General features: G+C 47.2%; 1 pseudogene; it reads right to left on the bottom strand.

The window, feature by feature from the left end:
• Positions 1-397: 397 nt before the first annotated feature.
• Positions 398-577, bottom strand: LOC142558639 (U2 spliceosomal RNA; annotated as a pseudogene).
• Positions 578-22,469: the final 21,892 nt, after the last annotated feature.

Below are 22,469 nucleotides of genomic sequence, written 5' to 3'. Positions count from 1 at the left end.
TCCCACACAAAGAAAGCTCTTACGCGAAGTGCAGTTCGTAAGCGATAATTCCAGCCGATGCTGTTGCTGGACACATCATTAGCGAAGGCAGCCGGCCAATGGAACATAGCACTTAGGAACGAAAAGCTCTCTGAATTCGGTCCTCGGTTCGTAGAAACAAGTATTACGGTAAATTATTCAGGACGTTTTGGCCATTCATGGAATTTTTGTGAGCTTCACAGCATGTTCTACTTTCATTTAAGACAATGAAAACGCGAGTTTTCTTTTTATGTTATGTTAGTACTATTTGAAGTAACAAACCTTAGTCTTCTTCTTTTTACAGCGAAGTTGTATATGGCTAGGTTCTGATGAAAAATGTGTCCCTGGGCAAGAGCCACGTAGATCAAGAATTTCTCCCCATACGGGAGCCGATACCGAAGACAGTGCAATACCGGGCCGAGCCCCGGCGGAGGCGAAGGAGGCTTTAATCACTCCGCCAACTTGAAAAAATAAGTTTAATATATTAGGTCCAAATACAACCCGTATCACATATTGAGCCGAGAAGAACACATTCAACAATTTGACTCGCGTCGGCCATGCCTACGTTCGCACCGCCCTCTCTTTGTCGGCGTTCCAAGCATTGCGTATCTCATTTCCTTTATTTCTGCTTTGCCGTGGCGGCGGTCCCGTGTTGCCCGCCAATACCACGAGACGGAAAGAGATGCGAACCCTCCATGTAGCCCCGGTCCCACAAACTTGGAACATTTCACCGGAGCAACGGCCAGGTTTCAGAGGGAGTTTGTGGAGAGCCAATGTGGCGTGGCCTGTTTTGTGTGTGACCGCTTGTGGTTTCCGAGTGACCTCACAACCATTACTGCACTGAGGCATGTGGACCAACGCACGATCGCTTTGGCGATGGTGAAGCAGTGTGTGCCCTCGGAGTGCGGTGAGGTGCGTGTCTGTTCTAGGTGCCGGGATTCCTTAGTAAAAGGTGTGGTGCCGCATTTTGCAACAATACACGGGTATGTAACACCCCCCCGGTGCCTCATCATCTTCCGAGGCTTAACATCGGGGAGGAGCGACTGCTCGCCCCTCGCCTTCAATTAATGTGCATACTGCGTTTGACGCACGGCAATGGACAGTTAGCCGTTAAGGGACCCACGTACACAGTTCGGCTGGCCATCCAGCTTAACAGAGTGGAATGGCACTGAATTTTTTAAAATTTAGAAATGACATAATTAAAAAAAAAAGAGAAACTATCGTCTGTGGCCCAGGTAGGCTCCTCCTGGATCCGCACGCTGGACACCGAGCGCTCCCGTGTCGGATCAAGAACTAGGGGTCCCAAGAACTAGTTACTCAACGACTGACATAGCACACGCATCGTGCGGCGGTCGTCAGGCTATCGACTTTTTTTAAAAATTTATTGATCGTCATGCTTTCGCATTCATCCACGTAGGGACAAGTAAGTGTCATTTGAATTTTTACAGCGAAGCAGTAAATGACTAGCCGGTTCATCGGTCCGTCCGTACGTGCGTTTGTCGATCGCCTGTACGCCGAAAACTCCTCTGGCGCAACCCCATGCGTATGCGCGAATAAAAAAAAAAAGAGTGAGGAACAGAGGCGCGCAATTAGCCCAACATCACCTAGACAGCGCAATGCCTGTTTACTCCGATCCATCACGTCACCCTACCTTGCCCTAAATTTCTATTGACAAGGCTAGCGTGATAAAAGAGGTGACGTCAAAATCACTGTTGCTTACTCGGGAGCATCCCTATTACATTCTACGGCAGTCAGGCCAGGCAACATGACGTCATGGATCGGAGTGAAAATCTAGGTGGTGTTGGATTAGCTGCGCCAGTAGTGACGTCGTTGCTCTCCGTCGCAGCCGAGCTGGCCGACCGCGCGCGCAGCTGTTTCTCGCCGGCAACGAAGTGGGTAGGCCACGCCTCATACGTACTCCTTATGAGCAGGCAGCTTTTGATCAGCAACGCTGTGAGCAGAAGCGGCAACCAGCTCGTCTACGCCGTGCCTGTGCTGCAGCACGGCGACAAGAACAGGCTCGCGCAGCCGAGCGCAAGCAGCAACTGCATACTGAGGATCCGGCGGCCTACCAAGCCGTCGTTTGACGAACCGCCGGGATTTACCCAGTGATAAACACCGGGGGCGCACGTTTAAGCTTCGCTGGTTAACCATCTCTATGGAGTGCTTGGACGGTGATTATTTTTACCAAAGCCTTCGCGGGACAATTGAAATTTACGAATTGGAGCAGGTGTATTTGCGAGGCATATCCACTTGGCATTCCGAGGGCGACACAAGTATTGAGATATGCGTTTCATTAATGTGCAAAGAAATACAATGCCGTATAACCATTTTTTGCGCTTCGATGCACAAAAGGCGTTTTGTTATATATGTAAATCGAATAACAGTGCATTTTTACCGCAACGCAATCATGGCGATGCATATCTTGAAACCCGTGCCGGCTTCGGAATTCTTCCGAAGCGAATACACCTTGTGATTTCGCCGTCTACCGTAATCTATAAACTTACTTTCAATTAACTTCTCGGGATTTATGTGCCCAAACCACGATTTGATTATGAGACACGCCGTAGTGAGGGACTCCGGATTCATTTCGTCCACCGGGGTTTCTTAACGGGCACCCAATGCGCGGTATACACGGCGAGTTTTCGCCGCCATCGAAATGCGACAGCCACGGCCGGGATTCGATTCCGCGACCTCGTCTTTATAGCAGCTCAGCGCCGAAGTCACTGCGCCATTACGGCGGGTTCGAAAGCTTGCAATATGTGGCACAAAGTAATTGGTTATAAATTTTATTGTTCATTCCTTAGTTAACTATTAAAGTGGATATGCCTCTTGGAGAAATAAACGAATCTTGAATCTTAATTGAATCTTGAATTACGCATTTCGATTCATTGCGCAGATAATGTCCGCTTCTTGAAGCAATGCGTTTCAAGGATTAGATTTGTGCTATGTTCCACGGAAAACCTTCAAACATTCTGTGAAAAAAAGAAAGCAAAAAAAGGCGATGTGCAAGAATGCTTAGCTTAGACTTCGATATAAGTGCAAGCTAGAGAAGCGCAGGGGTCCCTCCACTACAGCGTATGTCGTATAGCCCCCGTGTGGCCTCTGGGACGTTCAAACGCGCGAACCAGCTGCGTTTCGTGTTCTGTGTTACAATTTGCGGTGCCATAGCAATGGCAGAGCGGTATCGTGCTAGAATGCCTAGCCTGTAACGAACCCTTTCTGAAGGTCGAACATACGACATTATGGTCAGGCAACAGTGACGCCGACAGGCTCATTAATTTCAGTGCTTTGTCTTACTACGCAACGTCAGGGTTTAAAGGAGTTCTGACACAATATTTTCCACTATTATATATTTCCGTTGCTTTAAATAAAGGTCCTAGTTCTCTAAACTCTAGAAGAGAGAACTAATGACAAGCCTCGTAGCGCCGTAAATATGTTGAAATAATAGCTTTTCTACAGTTGTTCTTTGGTGTCTGCGTCATAGAGGCAACAAAACAAAATAAAGTTATTATATTTTGCTCAGGCTGTCTCGCTATCTTACGTCATGTTTTTTTTTTCACCATCCAGTTGCAATGCTAAAAGATGCTATCGCAGGTCGAGCGATGTCCCCCTTTTTCAGACATTCGCGTATACGTTAAATCCGCACAGCCAGCCCGCGCCAACAAGTTCCTCCGTTTTATTCCGCGTCGCTGCACAAGTTATCGATGCAGTAATTTGTTACGAATACCCACCACTGCAGTTCTTTATCTCTCCGCCAGAAATAATAATAAAAAATATGAAGAATTAAGGTTAGTCGCCCGTCATTCGGATCCTTGCACATGATTTCCACTCTCGCCTTCCGTTACCCGTAAGTGAGCGGTGCATCTCCCTTGGGTGAATGATCGCGAGGTGAAAAAAGATTAACGCAGTCCTCATTTCTTCCGGAATGCAAACTCTCTGCCTGAGATTGCACAGATTACTGTAGCCAAGCTTTACTAGGCCGTGATAGGAAGGGAGCCTTGGAAGTGGTCGGCGCCTCGCACCTAGCCACGGCGGGGGGATATTGGTCAAAAAGCGGGTAGATAAGAACAAATAATAAAAAAGAAGTGAAAAAAATAAAGCAAGCAAGAAATTAACATCGGTAGGTTACAGTTAATTAAGAAGATAAAAAAAGCATTCCAGATAATGAACTTGTGAAAATCAAGAAATAAAAGGGGAAAAACCCATAAAAATAAAACAAATCGAAGTCATTTCTTTTGGAAAATGAAAGAATGATTATTAAATCGAAACGCTAGGGTTTTACGTGTCGAGACCACGATCTGATTACGGGGCACGCCGTAGTGGGGTAACTCCGGATTGCACTCGATGTTTGGCACGCGGGTGCTTTTTTTTTTTTTTGCATTTCATCGCCGTCGAAATGCTGTCGCTGCGACCGAAAAATCGAACCTGGCACCTCGCGCTTAGCAGCGCATAGCCACTAGCCAACACAGCGGTTCATTATTATTATTATTATTATTATTATTATTATTATTATTATTATTATTATTATTATTATTATTATTATTATTAGCACTAGTTTCTGTGTGGTTCCTGATTTTAGAAGTTTCCGATATACGTTTGGCCCGAGATCACAACATAATTTTACTCTCGTCAGCGCAAACAACAGAAGCCTCCGAAAGCATTGGAATGAATTTAGAGAGATAGCGGAAGGAGCTATATGTACTCGCGGACTACTTTCTGCGGCTATGAAGGGAAAGCTACGGAGGCAAAGCGCGCGCTAGTGAGAGCATTTGTGAGAAGAGTCCCGTGTTTTAATCCACGTCAGTGGGAAGAGAAAACATAAACACCTTATCAGCAAAAGTTAAATAAGACGGAACACACCACTGAGTATAAATGTTTACTTATTTTGCGGCTTTTCCCTTCCGCGTCTGGGCAAACGCGAAACCGTCCCACGTGGAAGCTGCGTCGATTCACCGTCTGTTCCGAGCCATCAAAAGCACTGCCTAACGCTGCCGGACTACTTGGCGCCTTAACACATGTGCAGCAGCCACGCGCCTTTATAGCTTTCCCTTCATTGCCACAGAAAATTGTCCCCGAGGAACGCAATTACGCTGGTGCCTTTGTTCTCACTTAAATGAGCATACCGCACGTTGTGTCGACGTGTTTACGCCATCTGGTTATGGTTCACAATTTCGTCACCCGGCCACGCAAGTACAGCGGTTTTTCGTTCGTGACATGTACGTCACGTCTGGAGGAGATATTGCGTTCCTTCATGCGGAATGCCTGGCCATAAAAATATGAATCTTCCAAATGCCGGTTTAATCCTCCTTACGTTATGTCGTCCACCATGTAACACTGTGAGGCGATTCTTTGGCAGAGCTTGATGAAGTACTGTTGGCAAACGGGGTTCAGCTGTACCATTGTGCTTACAGCTGGAGACTTGAACATAAGTACGCTATGCGTCACGTCAACTAATGCTTCCGACTACTAATCGCTTTTGTCTTCTTGTGGTTTGGAATCCATCATAAATCGCCCGACTAGAGACTAGTGCTCGAACATCCGAGCAGTATAGCGTCCCGCATAGACCACACAGCGGTGCCCGCGTCCTACTATTCACTTGGCTACTTGCGTCATTAGTTAGCTAGTTAGTTAGGTTAGCCGACCGCTATTCTCGTAGCCTGCCAGCCTTTCGAAACCTCCTCCAGCTGAAGAACACGAATCGGCTGGGAACACGGAAAGAAATAAAATGGAAATTCAAATCACTGATACAAAAAAAAAAAAATTGTACGACGAACACATCCCTAATTTCGACTGGTCTTTGCCGATTGATGGCAGTGCAGCCGATGACACACGTGAAAAGTTCTGCAATCAACTTAAACACTTTGCGTGCCTAAGTACATATACTATAATGAAAAAGTGTAGAAATAACGTCAGCCGGCTTAATGGTGATATTATGCGTGGCACATCGTTTAGAGGTTGGCTCTGCAAGCGCTTCAAATGCGCACCTAAAAATGAGGGATTAAAATTTAAATATAAAATGGTAAGAAACAGGGTAGTCGGGCTTTTGCGAACAGCGAAAAGACACTATTTTTTTAAATAAATTCAACCAATCGAGCAAACTCCTGTGAAAACATGGTCATTAATAAATAATCTTTGGAGAGGAAGTACGTGGTTCTTAGTCCTATTGACTCATTTCCACAGACAAAACAGCGTTACTTAACGCATTCAACCGTTTCTTCTCCCGTGCTTCTGAAAACGCTTTATCCCAGAAGGGAAACCAGTGTCCGTTGAAGGAAGCTGTGTCGGCGTCCGCTTTTTCGCCCAACTTATCAATGCCTGACGTAAAAAGGATTATTTTTAGCCTTAGGCAAAATAAACCATCAGGAATGCATGGCATATCAGTAGGCACTCTGCGAGGAAACTTCGATGTGCTTTCAAGTATCTTGATTTTTTCTAATTAATGGCTTTCTAGAAACCGCAGTACTTCCCGAGATTCTGAAAATGGCTATCGTTAGGCTGCTGTATGATGGCGGCAGGAAAACAAGGTTGAAAATTATAGACCAATCTCAATTTTGCCGATACTTTCCCAGATACTCGAAAAATTTCTGTACGAATGCGTGGTGTCTTCTTTAACAACGTTTTCGATTTTGTCTGCCAGACAAGTTTGGTTTTGTGGGGAATTAAGGTACCACAGCCCGATTCGAAAAATTTTTAGATGAAGTATACTCCGCATTTGAAAGCAACTTATTCACCTGTGCGCAACTTCTAGACGTAGGCAAAGCCTTTCCTACAGTGAACCATAACATTCTACAGACGCAACTAATTTTGATGCGATTCAGAGGTCAATTTCACAACGCGCTGCGAAACTACGTAGGTGGTAAGTCGCAGATAATTATTGCTTACAAAGAAACCGCTAGTAGCAAGCAATGGCTTACAGCCGGTGTTCCCCAGCAATCTGTTGTTTAATATGTTCAAAAAACGATCTTGCTCTACTAATTACTAAATGCACTATCTATAAGTATGCAGACGATACGTTAATTTTAACAAAGCATATAAATTAAGAAAAGGCTGTGGGCGCCCTGCAAAACACATTGCACAGTGTACTGCACTGGTTTGCGAAAAAAAAAAACATTGTACTCACATAAACATCAGTAACGCACAGTTAACGTGTTTCAGAAGTCCATTAACGACAACAGCACTAAACATCCAAGTATACTTGCACTATCAGCACTGTGTTTCATGTGCGTGTGCACCTGTTCAGTATGTGGACTGTGAGCGATATCTCGGTTTTTTGACAGCAGCATGTCGTGGCAGCATCACCTGACCTCATCTGTGGGGTAAACTTCGGACTTTCGCTTGGTTGCTGTTTACCGTAAAAGGTTTCGCACCATTATCTGTAAAAAATACCGTATAGTCCATGCCCTCGCGTACAGCATATTACGATACGGAATCGCCGCATTCGCTTTCTGTGCATTGCGATGGCAAATGAGAATTAACAGTTACGTGTTACGTATGACTGTGGCCAAATGTCAGATGACAATTTCTCTTCGGCATTAGGTCTTCCTTTCATTGCAGTCCTTATTCAAGCAAACTGCGGTTCTTTATAATTTTTGGAACGACCAATTCAGAGGGAAATATGTAGCACCCGCGGCTTTTGAGGGACAACAAGCGTTTCAAAGTTCCTCGTTCATTAACTATGCGTGGTGAGGCACGACGACGTGTCTATTTGCCAAAATATCTTTAATGATTTGCTTGACATTTCCTTTTTTCGGTTCAGTCAAAAAGAGGTTTTAAATAAATTATCAGCTACCATTTGATTTTTCCGTTGGTCTGTTGTTTGGGTATTTGTTTATTTGATGTAGTTTGGTTACCGTGACTTGTATCTGTATTTAAGCGCGACGAATTTTCCGTTTACGTGGAATAACATGTACTACACTTCTTTATTTTCTTTGTTTGCACAATGTTTTGTCGCCACTAAGGTCGCCATACGGAGACCTTTATCGCTGTTGCCGACGCTGCCAGGCCTAGTCATGCATGACATTTAGGCTTTGACAGATCCGCCTACCACGTATTTCTTCTAGCAGAGTATAATAAAGATAATCATCATCATCACCATCATTACTGCTATTATTATTATTATTATTATTATTATTATTATTATTATTATTATTATTATTATTATTATTATTATTATTATTATTATTATTATTTCGTAATAGTAGCAATATCGGTAGTAGTAATAGTCCGTGATATTCTAGTACATACCGTGTTTGCAGGTTACAGATAGCTAACTTACTGCCGAATTACAGGCGTAAGTTTTTGTCTGTCTGTGCTTCCGATGCCATGTCAGATGCCCCATTTGCGTCTTTCGCTTCGCCCACCCTGGCAGAAATATACGTAAGCCATTTTCAAATATAAGACACTTTTGTTCAAAAGTCCTACTCCCAAAATGAGTTGCATACTGCAGCGCATTGTACAATACCCATACGTCCGTTTCGGAAGCCCCGGTATGTGCAGTTTGCAGAATTGCGATATCGTTTTCCTAAGAAGTCCCTCCTAGTTAGAGAGTCGCAAGCTTTATGCTTTTCTATAACTATGAGAATTATAGCAGCCTTCGAGAAAAAACAAGAATACGTTGTAAGAAATTAATAACATGCTTGTCAGATGGAACCTTTCTGTTTTTTTTTTCTTTTAAATGCGACAAACCTCATCGAGTTCGGCGGAGCTATTCCATGGAAAAGTGATTTCTCGGCTTCCACGGGCTTAGATTAGGATCTCCCTAGGTAGGTAAGGATACCTCTCAATGAGAAGCAGGTCCGTGGGTGCGCACTGCATCGGGGTGGTGCGCACCGACCGATTCGAGTGCCGCACCCCCAGCGCAGCCCGGGCGCCGTACCTGACTCATTTCCGCGTTACTCACGTACGATCGAGCCGGTACGAGCTGGCTGGAAAACCAGGCCGTAATCGGCACCACCTGTTTCCTCCTCGAGTCGCGTGCATGCGAACAGGCAAAATGGCGGGCCCCGACACGACGAGCGTCCGTAGCGCCTCCGGCGGACGTCGGCGCTGCCCTCGCAGACCCGACTTGTTCCGGGACGCTGTTGAGTCACGCTGCATGCAGGGAGGTACCGCATTGGGCGAACGCGTGTCGCTAGCCACCGTAGTGACCCTGTCGAAAAATATTGTTGAACGAATTGGTGTGGAAGCATTAGCCTGTGACAAGCTAGAGAGAGAGGGGGGGGGAAGGCAGAGAGGGTAAATGGCAACTTAGAGCGGTACACGCAAGCCGTATAACTAAATCATAATTTTCATAGGTGCGCGAGCCGGTTAGGTTCGCTTAATTCCGCGTAGTCGAGCGATGTTGCGCGTTTAAAAACGGATGTTTTCCACCGTAGAGGTTTGTCTTTGTGTCACCGGTTTTGCGATGAAACTTGGGCGTCCTGGTAAATATTATGGGTGGTCCTGATGTCAGTGCTCAGGCAAAGGTAATGCTTTAGCTTGAATCAACGAGATTTTATTTTTCCAAATAGCCTAGCATTTGAATTAGCACAGGTATGAGCGGACTTTAAGCTATGAGCGTCGCCACGCGACTGGCCGCTCGAGGCACTTTGCGCTCTTTGCGTGTATTCGCGGGCTCCTTTCACGCTCGGAAAAAAAAAAAAAGCTTTTACGTCACGCGCATTGAGCAACAGAAAGCTGTATCGGGAGTATTTCAGGTTGCTCTACAATTTTCTCATTGCCACTTTTCATCTAGTTATAACATCTGAGGAGTTGCTTAATCAATTAAGACTGATTGTGCAATTAGGTGGAATGTAAAAAAGAGAATCTGAGTACCTCCAAGCGGCGACAAACAACATTACCTTGGTTCTGTCTAGCTACGTGGCATCTGCACATGTTTAAATCTTGGTGCATGATGGTTGGGCCACCTTGTATATAACGTTCCTCGTAGTCTGGCGTATGGACCGTAGAAAACCGTGTAAGAATTAATTACAAGCTCCACGCACAAAAAGCATACATGTATAGTCACAGCAACTTTAGTTTCAGTTCACCAACCATCATCCTTGAATAATTTCACGATATATAGTTGCTCAGGAGCTGCCAACACATTGCGCTTATTGCCAACATTTCCAATCCATAATAAATCAGACAATCATCGATCAATCAAAGGCATGGTGCTAATACCAGAGGAGTGAAAGTAGGCGATAGAGATAAAAGAATAAGGAAAGGTAAGGAGATTACTCAGACGTACGTCCAGTTTGCTAACGTGCACTGTGGTAGGGGATGAATGCGTGGATCAAAATGAAGAAAGAAGAGGCATTTCTGTGAAAGTATTTCCACCGAGCCATAAAAGGAAAGTGCAACTTATTATAGAAAACAGGAATTTTAACGTCTCTGTATCGCTCAATTATTTATTCTGAACCTCTTGATTTCCTTTACTGCGCAACGTTTCAGAAACATTTTTATACTAGCATAATATACGGCCTTTCTTATGGCTATTGCATTTATACCAAGTCACATAGCAACAGTGTAGTCTTTGAGTTTGTATATAGGTTATGTGCATATTTATACTATTGTATAGTTCTTGTTACTTATTGAGAAGTTTATCCGTTTGCTAACGTCCGAAGGAATTATACATATATGTATGGTCGTTTATGACGTAGCGGAGAAGGAAGAGAATGATCAAATAATTAAGCTAATATTAGTATACAACATAAGCGACCATATATATTACCTTCTTACTTCCGTAAACCGTAGACTTCTCAATAAGTAATATAAGCTAGGAAACAGCATGAGTGTGCGCGTAAAGTGTAAAGTGTTGCCGGGTGTCTCGGTATAGATACAATAGCCATCAAAAATGCCGTATATTATGCTAGCTCGAAAAAAAGTTTCTGGAACACTAAGTAGGGCCAAAGACAAGCACAAAATTAAGTTATGTTTCACCTTGTATTAAATTCTGGGGGAAAAAGAAGTCATATTGACACGCGTATAAATTGGTTACGTTTTCGGTGGCCGTCTTATCACGAGCCAATCTTTCTTACAATGTTATCGCTCAGCGCAAGACGTGACTTCCTGTGCGGGAAGTTTCTCGAATGTTATTGCTGGTTCTACCCGTTGTCTGTTACCAAACCTCGCGTTATCAGACTCCATGCGCGATGCGAATTTTGTAGTACACTTTCTGTAAGGCACGCGGGCTCGAGCGATTACGCCGGAAGCTTCGATGAGTTATGTATACAGATATAAAAGCCGAGGCGCCTGACCCGCAGATCAGATTTTGACGATCGCCAACTGTACTTGGCGCTATCGTTGCGCTGGAGTGTTGTTTTTCTGGGCACAAGTTCGCCCAATAAAGAGTTGGTTTCGCGGCTCGCTGTTGTGCGAACGTTTCTTTCCCCGTCTTTCCCCGTGCTGCAAGTGTCACTGTGCTGTGCGATGACAGTATTCGGTGACAGTGACCGATTGTGACTGTGTGTCTATGCTCCTTCCCTTCCTTATCTCTACTTTGTTAACACTTTACCTCCCCCTCCCCTCTCTCCCCAGCGTAGGGTAGCAAACCGGATCTTTTTCTCTGGTTAACCTCCCTGCCCTCCTCTCTCTCTCTCTCTCTCTTTCCCCGTCACTTAAGGCGGCAATTCACAAATATAGCTGATGCGAGGAATTAAATATGGAAGAAAAAGACGCTGCTTAAAAAAATCGCTACAATAAAAAAAATTTTATTTCCCATTCAGAAAGCATTTCTCATCGCCGTGTTTTGAGACTAAAGAACGATATTTCGTATTTTCAGAAATTTCTCTCGGATGCCTCGAAGGCATCCATAAAATGTACACGGCTTCCAGGCGAACTGCTATTCACAGAGCCTACGTGCAGGAAATGCAAATGACCAGGTATCAGTTCTCCGGCGTGCGAAGGTGATTACCTTTGAAGGAAAACGGTTAGCAATCGACGGCTTATTTTCTGCCGCCGTGAGCGTTGGCAACCTAAACAACGTACCAAGTCACACGAATGGTCAAACTCGCACGTTCGAGACCGGTACGCGCTGTCTGCCCGCAGCTTCAAGAGTGGCCACACGGCGGCGCTGCTTCCGCCGCCGTGTGGCCACCCTTGCGCCGAGATTGCACGGTATCTACGCTATCTAAGCCTACGGTTTTGCTTGTGAGGGCGAAATACGAACAGCTGGCCAAATGCGATCTCTACCGATTCCTCTAAATATCTTGAAGGGGCAGGGCAAGGCCACTGAAGTCAAAATGTTCGACCCTGCAGGGCCGACGTGGCCAAATGTCGATTCCTCTGAATATACTGCGTGACTGGCGGGCAAAACGTGCTGCACTTAACTAGTATACGATAAGCGCGAAATGCGGGCAAGCGGTGGGAACTTGTCACGTACTGGCTTAGTTCACAGGAAACGTCTGTGCACGGAACGCCACACTGAATGTTGCGTACTTACTTATCATGTGCCTTACGCGCGGAACTGCCGCCGTTGACACACTTGTCGCATAGCGGCACGCAGCGCTTCAGGTCACTATGAGGAATTTCATTCGAGGAACACTGGGCAAACCGCAGAAAACGTGCAAGCGCTAGATACTAAAGACCGTCTACTATTATACAGCCCATCCCGAGACTATACCAATGGCGGCGGAAAAACAGAGATGCGCGTAACTGAATCACAGAAGTCCAAACAGATGATATAGACTGACAGCGCTGCCTGTATGGACTGTATGCGCGCTTCATGTTTCTCGTGCTTGTCTCTCCTTCTGTTCCCGCCCTGCTTTACACCATGACTACATCTGCGTAACCTCCCAGTGTTTGCCTTCTTTGTATCGCTCCCCTCTTGTTGCGAGGGGCGTTTAAGCGCGTGTTTGTTGGGGAACTTACTCGCTTTTATTTTACTGCGACGACAATTATATGGACACTCCAAGTGCATTTCTGCCGTCGCCGTCACCGTGATGTTCCGCACGAAGTCGAAACACGATAACAACGTCGCCGCGCGTCGTACGCTGTATGTGCCAGAGAAGCTCGCGAGAGTCCGCCGACAATCACGTCTCAACCTCGCACGCGCGAGGGAGGAAGGCGGAGCGGAATCGCGCCGTCTTCTGTCGCGCGCGAGGCACGGGTGGTAGGCGAAAGAGGGTGGGTGTTCTACTCCAGCAGCTGGCACTTACGGTGCGGCCGCGCGGCCGCCCTATCTTGAAAGCGATCTGCAATGTGTACAAAGCGCATGCGCAAAGCGCCGGCAGCTTTGTGTGCGTTGTGTTTTCGACGTTTGGTTCGCGTTGAAGCCTCGGCCAACGCGAACGTCATTTCGCGCTGCGTCCGCCGCGTTTCCTCCCACCAGCGTTTTGACGGCGAGTTTCCGCGGTCATCGAGCGCAATGTGTTCATGTTTACCAGTGCGCGCGTGACACCAAACTTCTTAATTTAGTTAGTGAGCGAGCGTTTACAACATTATAGGGCCGATAGAACTACTATCCTTGCTTCGTATAGCCGTCTACTAATATGCTACCGCAGTCAATGCTTCGCCTTCCGGACGAAATTGCGAGTTTTTTTTTTTTAAGTAGTTAGCTTACAATTGACCACGCGCCTTTCGTTCAGGTCGATTGAGGCTGATATTAAAGGATGCCGGAACCGCCAGTGCACGCAGGAGCGTGGTCTGTACACAGCTCACGTGCCGTGGTTATCTCGCTATTACAGTCGACCTGAAATTGCAGAAAATGCGGCATTCAATCAAGGATGGTCGACTGGGAAGCGCCCGCGGAGGGGCAAATAGGAAAATAATGGGCCGCGCATGATAAGAATACGCGGTCAGTAATTAGGGGTCATAGGGGGGAGGGGGGGGGCAGGAGGTCGGTGAAATATGGGGGCACAGCTGTACAAGCCGCGAGACACGACCGATACGTAGTGCTACGTTCCCGCCCACGAAAGTTCATTATATGCAGGACACCTATGGCGCATTTCTTCAGTGTGAAACAATGGCGCTGCTCATGCGTGCACTTGGCTGTACGAGCACACAGCGCCGAAACGAGTATCGGTAATCTGAGAACAGGTGGCTCAGGTGAAAATCATGAGATGGTAAACTCGCTTCATCTGATTCCTTATTTACGGTAGGATCGCGTTGCGAACAGGAAGCGCGTTCATTCCAATCTATCCGCATGGTCACTGAGCTTTTTGCCTCCCCCCCCCTTTTTTTTTTTGCAGCGATGAGATCTTCGTTAAAGTTGGCCACCGGAGCACCGGCTATACAAAACGTCAAAAATAAGCTCCATCGTCTCGGCAATCACAAAAATTAAGCAATAACAAGAGAGGCAGAAAAGAAAATAGTGGAGGGACATCACATTTAACTCAGCTGGACTCCAGCCTGTTATATTATATATGCATAATCGGATGTCATGTTACCAGCAACAATCGAACATCCAGCACCCGCGCAAATTAATGGAACATTACATTCATTACATAACAGTCATTACATTAAAAAAAACAAATAAAAAATGAACCTTGCACACAGCGCAGAATAAGACACAGGGTTACAAATGCTAGATGTATCGTCATCAGCGATCAATCGCACCGGGGTGCCCTGGTTGCGCCGTTTCAACCAACATGCTGTAAGACATTGATAGTACACATTCCACCCACTAGAAAAGAAAATGTTGGTGCGACTTCACAAGATTCTGTACGAAGTCGACCAGAAAGTCGCTAAAAGCTTTAATGTCTTTCAATGTCTGCGAGCGGCCAAGGACCCAGGAACCTGACCACGGATAAAGAACCTAGTTAAGCCCTACCTATTACGACGTGTTATTTTGTCGGCGTGTTGCGTTAACGGCGGAAAGTTGGCGGTACTGGACTTGTGGAATGGCAAGTGCCCGCAATAACCGCACCGGAAAATGCCTTGTATACAAGCTAGGCGCCAGCGTTTTCAAAATTATCAACTGTTTCCCTTCATTTACGGAAAGTGGAGTAACTAAATGTTTGTTCAAACGGGGTCTCGGCCGACTGCACTGACCTCATGCGGGGCAACGCGTGAGTTTGGAGTGCAGCGCCGGAGTCCATTGGAAGGGTAACCAAATATGAAACCGTTGCAGAGCTACTACGTAACTACTTAACTAATAGATAACTGAATATAACTGAACAAAATACATAACTGAACAAAAAACAAATGTGCCTCTGGAAAATGATGACTTGATTTGGTGAACAGTGGGCGAAGGGGTAAAGCCTCATGCTGGAGCCGACGTTTCGAGAAGAGGACTAGTCCTGACGAAGACTTGTGGAGGTTTCCTCCCGAAACTGAGGCTTCCCTTGTTCGCCGAGTGTTTGTCAATAACTGAACAACGTTGTACAGTGTGTTCAATGACTGAGAAGTCTTATACACCACAAGACGGCCAACAACAGCCGTCGAGTGCGGTGAAATTCTGCAGGACCTTTTTAGCTTCTAATGAAATTTTAATCAAGGAGCCGTGAGAGGAGGGTTTCTTAGGTGAGCACTATACTGACAGCCGCACTTTCACATTCAGCCTTTCCAGATGCCCTTAGAAACAAGGACAAAAGAGCAAATCGACCATAGACACCACGCGCTGACTTTCGCCAACTTGTTGAAAGTTAGCACTGCTGTCTGTGGTCCGTTTCTTGCGTCCTTGTTTTTTTGCTGAGCTAAACTACATGACACTGCACGATGATCAACCAACAAGCCCACATGGGCACCCCATAGTTGCCCGCCGAAAGCTGTGCACGGCGCGTACGGTTGTGTACTGGAGTGCGGACGCCTCGGCACAAGGTTGCTTCACGAGGAGGCCGCGTCCGTAGGAATTCCCGGCCCCACCCGTAAGCCGCCCACAGTCCGTTATGTGGGCTCATCGCCGTCGCTGGAAACTTGTTTACAGCCTTTCAATATCTTCGGCTTGTCCGAACGCGGTTATAACGATCGCCAACACGAGGCGACTCACACACTCGATCGGGCCCTTCGGGTATCGCAGGTAAACACGGCGGCGCTTCGGCGAATGACGACAACTCGCGGCGTCTAAGCGTGTGTAGAGAGTAGACCCCGAAAAGGCCGTGCCTCGAGGCGTTCTTTTTCTCGGAGCGCAACCGCCCGCAGACGCCTACACGGTCCAGCTGAGTCGCGCAGACCAACCTTAACCTTCCCCCAGTGATCGCGACACCTCCTCTCCTACCGCTTTCTGTCTCTCTCTCGTGTCGCTGTCGCCCACTCGCCGTCCAGGGACGCCCTAGAAACACCGCCGATGACGACTCACGCATCTGCGCGTGCGCACACCCACCATGAGAAGGCGCGCCGCCACTGGAAATAGCGAGGAATTCTTGGAGCCGTAGGCACCTTCGCATTCAAAAAAAAAAAAAAAAAAAAAAGGAACGCCGTTTATTTTTTTTTTGTATCTACATTGCACACTGCTGTGTTATATGTGCGAAGTGAGACAGCAGAGAAGTGCTTTAATCGTCTTGCAGCTTTCGAGAAACCGCACACGAATCTGGCCTATAGACCGTTTTGCTGTCAGGGAAGATCAAAGCGCCCGGTAAGTTCATCTCGAAGAGCGCGAGATGACAGAAATACAAGAAAATGCATCAACATACCAGCAGACCACTCGTTGTTACACCCTTGTCTCTATTTTAACAAAGTGGTTACATTAACAATCGTGAGGAGATGGTTATTTTGTCTATATGCATGGGAAATGCTTCTTTCAGCATCTAATCGCCGTATCTAAATAGATAAGATGCCTCATTCACGTTGGTAGCCTACCAGTACCAGTACAGTCCCTGAACCGTCTTCAAATCTCAGGAGAGTAAGTGTGCATTAGTGTGTTCTTATTGGGACTCTTACACGAGGCACTATATGGTTGGGCAGTATTGATTTTCACCTTTCGAATTCCTCATAGCTATTTAATTTTTTTCTAGTCGAGCGGCTCTTTGTAATATTTTTATAGTATTCTCGTGTTCTGAAAGCCTCAGATATTTCATTTTCTCAGTGTATGTGTATTCAAGGGCGCTATAACGTAAAACTGTTCCAATTTTTTTTTATTCCAATTCTGCAATCAGCCCTCCGCGATTGGTGAAAAACTTTGTTGGACCACCCCCATTTCACCTATCTGTCACGCAACATCACGACAACCGCGATAGCTCGCCATCTGATATGACATGTACACACCTGATTATGCATAACTTGACCGAACAAAACAAAAATATTTATTTCTGATTCGACGCCTTTTCGCCATTAGCCGTCGGCTATTGGTCAAAAGTTTTCGGGCTGCACCCACTTCACCTGCCTCTCACGTGACGTCACAAAACCGCAAAAACTTACCGCGTCGAAGTGACGTGTACGCGTTAAAGAGGCATTAATATGCCGAACAAAAGTGAATTTTCGTCTGAATAGCCGCAGGCTGCCCCGTTCCGAAAGGAATAAAAGATGGCTGCCGCCGATCGCTCCGGCACTGGCTACTAGTCCCTGCCGGTGAGCATGGGTTTATTTACGTGTAATGAAACTTTTTGCGTGGCCGTGTATCGTTTTCGAGAACCTTCGGCACGTTTACGACCTCTTTCTGCCAACTCTTTTTTGCTGAGCATCCGTTTTAGCGTCATTCTTAAGCTTCCGTTGCATGCCGCTGCGATTGTCGACGAGCCACCGCAAGCTAAGTAAGAGAAAGCGGACCAATCGCAGACGCCGGCACACCCCTCTTCATCCGGTTATCGATATTCAGCGCAGTCGCTGGGCCCCATCGAAACCCTCTCCACTTGAGCAAGCTCCTTACCTCTTGTGAGCCATTTAGATAAGAAAAGCCGCTCAATGCAGGCAACGTTATTCGTTTTTCAAGCAAACAAAAGTGACCTCCTATGAACGAGGGGAGCATTTGATTGGTTTGTTCAGACAACCCTGCTGGTAACCGCCCGATGCTTGCGTCGGCGGTTACGCAAATTTGACGTCAGGAGATTGGAATAAAAACGTATTGGAATAGTTGTACGTTATACGGCCCCAACAAACTTTTATTGCGACAGCAATCATAAGGACACTCCATGTGCGTTTCCTCCGTCGCCGTGACATTCCCTATAATAACCAATTGCGATAGTATCGTCGCCGCGCGCCGTATGCGCTATGTGCGAGGGTGAGCCGGCGATGGTGGCTCAATCTCGCGCGCGCAAGGGAGGAAAGAGGGAAGGTAGTGCGCTGTCTTTTATCGCGCGCAACGCCACGGGGGTTGGGGAGGGGGGCGGTGTGTTATTGGCCTCGAGCTCCACCACTGGAAAAGCTGGCGCCACCGTCGGCGTGACGTGCTAGGAGGGATCACGTGGACATAGCGGCCGCGTCGGCTGCTTCGGGCGCGCCGAAGCGAGCTGAAAACGAGAGTCTAAATTCCCTCGTACGCTGCGGTCCTCATTTAGTGGCGAGATTTTCCCGCTTCGAGTGTCTCCTTTACAACGCTTGAAAGCACTACAATAGGTAGTGGCTGCCTTTGAAGGCGCACAACATGGTAGGCTACTGCTCGGTGCCGCAATGCCGGACGCACGCAACGGAGCACGGTGCCAGCCTTATTCACACGTAGCCGCAGGACAAGAAGCTGTGTGAAGCTTGGCTCGCGAAACATAAAACCGGCAAACAGTCATCGGCTACAACTCGGGTATGCAGCAAGCACAGACGCGAGGAAGATTTCTGCTACGGCGCCCGGTCTGCGATGTTCTGAAAACGCGCACTGAGACGCTCGCCCGAGTCCGCTGCCCGACTAATGTCATGACGGTTTGATCTATGAACTTGTCGATGCTATAGAAACTGGCAAGTTCAGTGGAGTGGAAAGGCAGCGGTAAGAAGCACATTTAAAAAAAACATGGCATATGGTCATGTTTGTGTTATGAATTAATGCACTGGATTACAAAAAAGGAGCAGCGGGGAATTGCACGCTGAGAACACCGATAAACATACAGTGCGACGCAACTCGAGAAATAGTATTGGAAGGTCAAAGAATTTAGAAGAAAAAGAAAGGTTGAATCGTCGCGACGGCACATCACAGTCCCCGTAGGCATCGAAGTCTCTACTATGAAATTATTTTTGAACAGCTCTGATAGCGCCCACGCAACAATGGTTGCTTGTATACTGTCAATGCTCATATTCTGCGGCCTAAAGCTCATGGCACGGTGCGAAAACGCGCGCGCGGAGAAAGCGAAACAGTGCTCGGACAAGCATGCAGACGCGCAGTCGGTCGCTGCGAACCTGCGCGATCGCTGCATTGAGGCTTCATTCTATTACGCTCCATTTAGTTATACAAACACTATAAGAACATATTTCACATAGTTTGCTCTCAGCGTTTACCTACCTTTCACGCAAGAAGCCGGTTCGGGAGACTCCATCGCGGCGACCGCGCGCAGTGGCGTTCACTGTACGTATTCGGTAAAGAGATAGCGTCTGTAAACGATTGTGTGCTTTCAGTTTGCCCAAGATTATTATTTAGACAGTAAGAAACTTCTCTCGTTTCGAAAGTACTTACAGAAATGTCCGGGAGAGCTCGCGCGTGGTGTTTTCAGTGAGCGCTGACAGCAAAACCTATGAGGAGCGCGCCACGTGATCCCTCATACTACGCCAGCGAGGCGCTTCCGATACATGGCGACTCCGTAACTCCTCGCCGCCAATACCCGCACGGCAGCTGCGTATGGCGCGGCCGTGTGGCCCCTATCTTGAAAGCTATCTGCGATAGCGAAAGAGTGCACCGAGTGTTCATAGCTTAGTCTGCGCACTGTTCTCTCCGTTTAGTTCGCGTTGTAGCGAGAGGCAGCAGGATGGTCACTTAGCTCGCCGCTGCTGCCTCGCTTCCAACTGGAGCACTTTGACAGCGAGTGAGATAAAGTTGCGTTTGCTTGTGCGTGCGTACGCACCAAGCTTGTTAATTTAGTTAGTAATCGAATGTTTACAAGTTCATACGGTCGATAAAACTGCTGCTCTTACTTCGTTTAGCTGCCTCCTTATTTGCTATCGCATTGGATGCTTCGCCTTTCGAGCGAACCTGCGTCTCTTATATGTACTACATTATTTGACGCTCAGAGAAGCTCGAGAACAAGGGCCGCGCGAGGAGCGATGGAACGAAAAATTTTAGGCGTAACGTTAAGAGACGGGAAGAGAGCGGTGCGGATCAGAGAATAAAGAGGGTAGCCGATATTCCAGCCGACCTTAAGAGAAGAAAAATGGGAGCTAAGCAGGCCATGTAATACGTAGGGTAGATAACCGTTGCGCCATTAGAGTCACAAAGTGGGCGCCAAGGGAAGGGAAGCGCCGTCGAAGGCGGCAGAAAAGTAGGTGCGGTGATGAATTTAGAAATTTGGGGGCAGGCGCAAGTTGGAATCAGCTAGCGTAAGACAGGGGTCATTAAAGATGACAGGGATGTGCCTTTGATCTGCAGTGGACGTAAAAATAGGCTGACGACGACGACAATGATTATATGTGACGCGAGAAAAGAGGTTGGACAAGCATTTGGAAGGGATAAGCATGGCATCAGAAAATGTAAAGAAAACTGAGCGAGGGGCCACAGTAGGAAACGTCGGTGCCACGCATCTCAACTCATCGGTAGCTGTTGGCCCGAGTGGCTTTTCGCTAAGGGTTATCATTGTGGTTTGTTGCTGTGGATGGTCCACTAGCCCCTAAGCGTGTGGCCATTGTTAATTTGTCAGTAGAAGAACGCCAGTCGCTGTACAACACAGAAACGAAGAACACATCCACAGGAAGTCCCGCTCTATTTTGCCTGTTCGTGCGTTCCTCTTTTTTTTTCTATGCTGCAAAAAGCGCAAGATGATTAAGTGAACAGCAAGGAAGTCGTCCTTCCCATTGCTGTGTTGGGCTTCGATAGGCCCGCTGGCGTAGCCGCACAGGCGTGAGTTGTTGCGGAAGTGAATTGGCGAAAGAGGTTCACGTTTCGGAAAGGGGCCGTAACGTTTCCCGATTATGGGCAGGCGCCGAATAACAGGAGCATTAACGTATTGAAGAATACGCCTGTCAGGCCACCCGGCGCTGCACTAAATAAGGGAACGCCTTATTGCAAGCTGCAAAGACCTGAACAAAAAAAGCTGGTAAAAAAAAATGAAATGTAAAGGTGATGTAGTATATACTGCAGTCGCGAGTAAAGGAAATAATAAAAATAAACAATGATAATAATAAAAAAAAGACTGGTATGTTCGAAGTATTTCCAATGACAAAGTACGCATACTCGCGGCCTATTTATTTCCGCTGAGTAAACACGAGCCAAATCACAATTTTAAACGGCCGAGGCGCACGTTGCGACAGAAGCCTTACCACAAGCGTTGCGAAGTTCTCCAGCATGCCTGGCACTGGTCAACACAACCGAAAGCGGCGACATCACTAGCAGAAAAAATATAAATAAACAATTAAAGAAGGAAGGAAGAGAAAGGAAGACAAAGAAACAACCCCAGCACGATCGAGTCGGGCACCCCCTTAACGACGACATTACTCTCCGAAAAAACAGAAGAGTACAAATAGAATACCGCTAGAGTAAAGCAAATAAGCGGCCGAGCGAGCGAACGGGCTGGAAACCGCAGCGCAGCGACATTCCTGGCGAGCCAGCTGGTCGGAAGAGGTGTGTGCTGCGTGTGCGTGTGTGAGCGCGCGCGCTGCATGCATGCGGCGGTGATTGGTGGCCGCAAGCGGCGGCACTCGAATCGGCCTGGGCGCCGCTAGCGACGCGGCGGAGGCAGCGGATTTCTCAATGAGCGAGTGGGACGGCGGGAGTCGCGCGACGGCCGTGGCTTGACGCCTACGGTGAGGGAGCCCGCGTCGAGCGGCACGGATGACGGAGGGCGCCGCGGCAGAACGCGGGACCGCTGCGCCGGCCCACGTTCTCTGTGTGTGCGCACGCTGGCTCGTTGTGTCTCCTCCTCACCCCCCCCCCTCCTCCTTCCCTCCGTCCTTTTGTGTTTTGCAAGCTCAATACGCTTGGCGACTGCGAACCGCGCGTGAAGGCTGTTTCACATGCTGCGACTGCAACGACGAAAATCGGTGCTGTCGCACGCGTCGCAATGCGATTTTTAGAGGGCTCATTTCACATGATTGCGATTTCAACAATGCGACTGGTGCGACGCCCAGGGTTGCTTACAGCCAGGTTTCGCGGCACACGCTGCATAATTACTTTATTGTAGTGAATAAAACGTTTACACTATGATATTATTGACTTATCTTGATTAGAAGCAAATAATATGTACGTTTACTAATTTAAAATCGTTAGTTAAGATTTGTCTTGGAGTGCGCGACGGCGGTTTCTGTAGATCAGTGCAACATCGCGCACGTAAACAGCTGTTCGCAGGTGGTTCAGCAATTCTTTATTCTATGGTTCAGCGCAGGTTCAGCGCTGTGTGTTGTCTTATCTACCTTCTATGACCGTTTCGTTTTGCCTGCGCTACAACAATCTACAAGATGGCCTACCGACAAGTTCATATAGCTGCCCTCACCGTATATGCAGTATTCGGAGTTCGGCTGCACGAAGTTGT

This window comes from Dermacentor variabilis, chromosome 9, assembly GCF_050947875.1.
Source record: "Dermacentor variabilis isolate Ectoservices chromosome 9, ASM5094787v1, whole genome shotgun sequence".
Lineage (NCBI taxonomy): Eukaryota > Metazoa > Arthropoda > Arachnida > Ixodida > Ixodidae > Dermacentor > Dermacentor variabilis.
The sequence above is the reverse complement of the archived record's forward strand: the minus strand, read 5'-3'. Positions and strand labels throughout refer to the sequence as shown.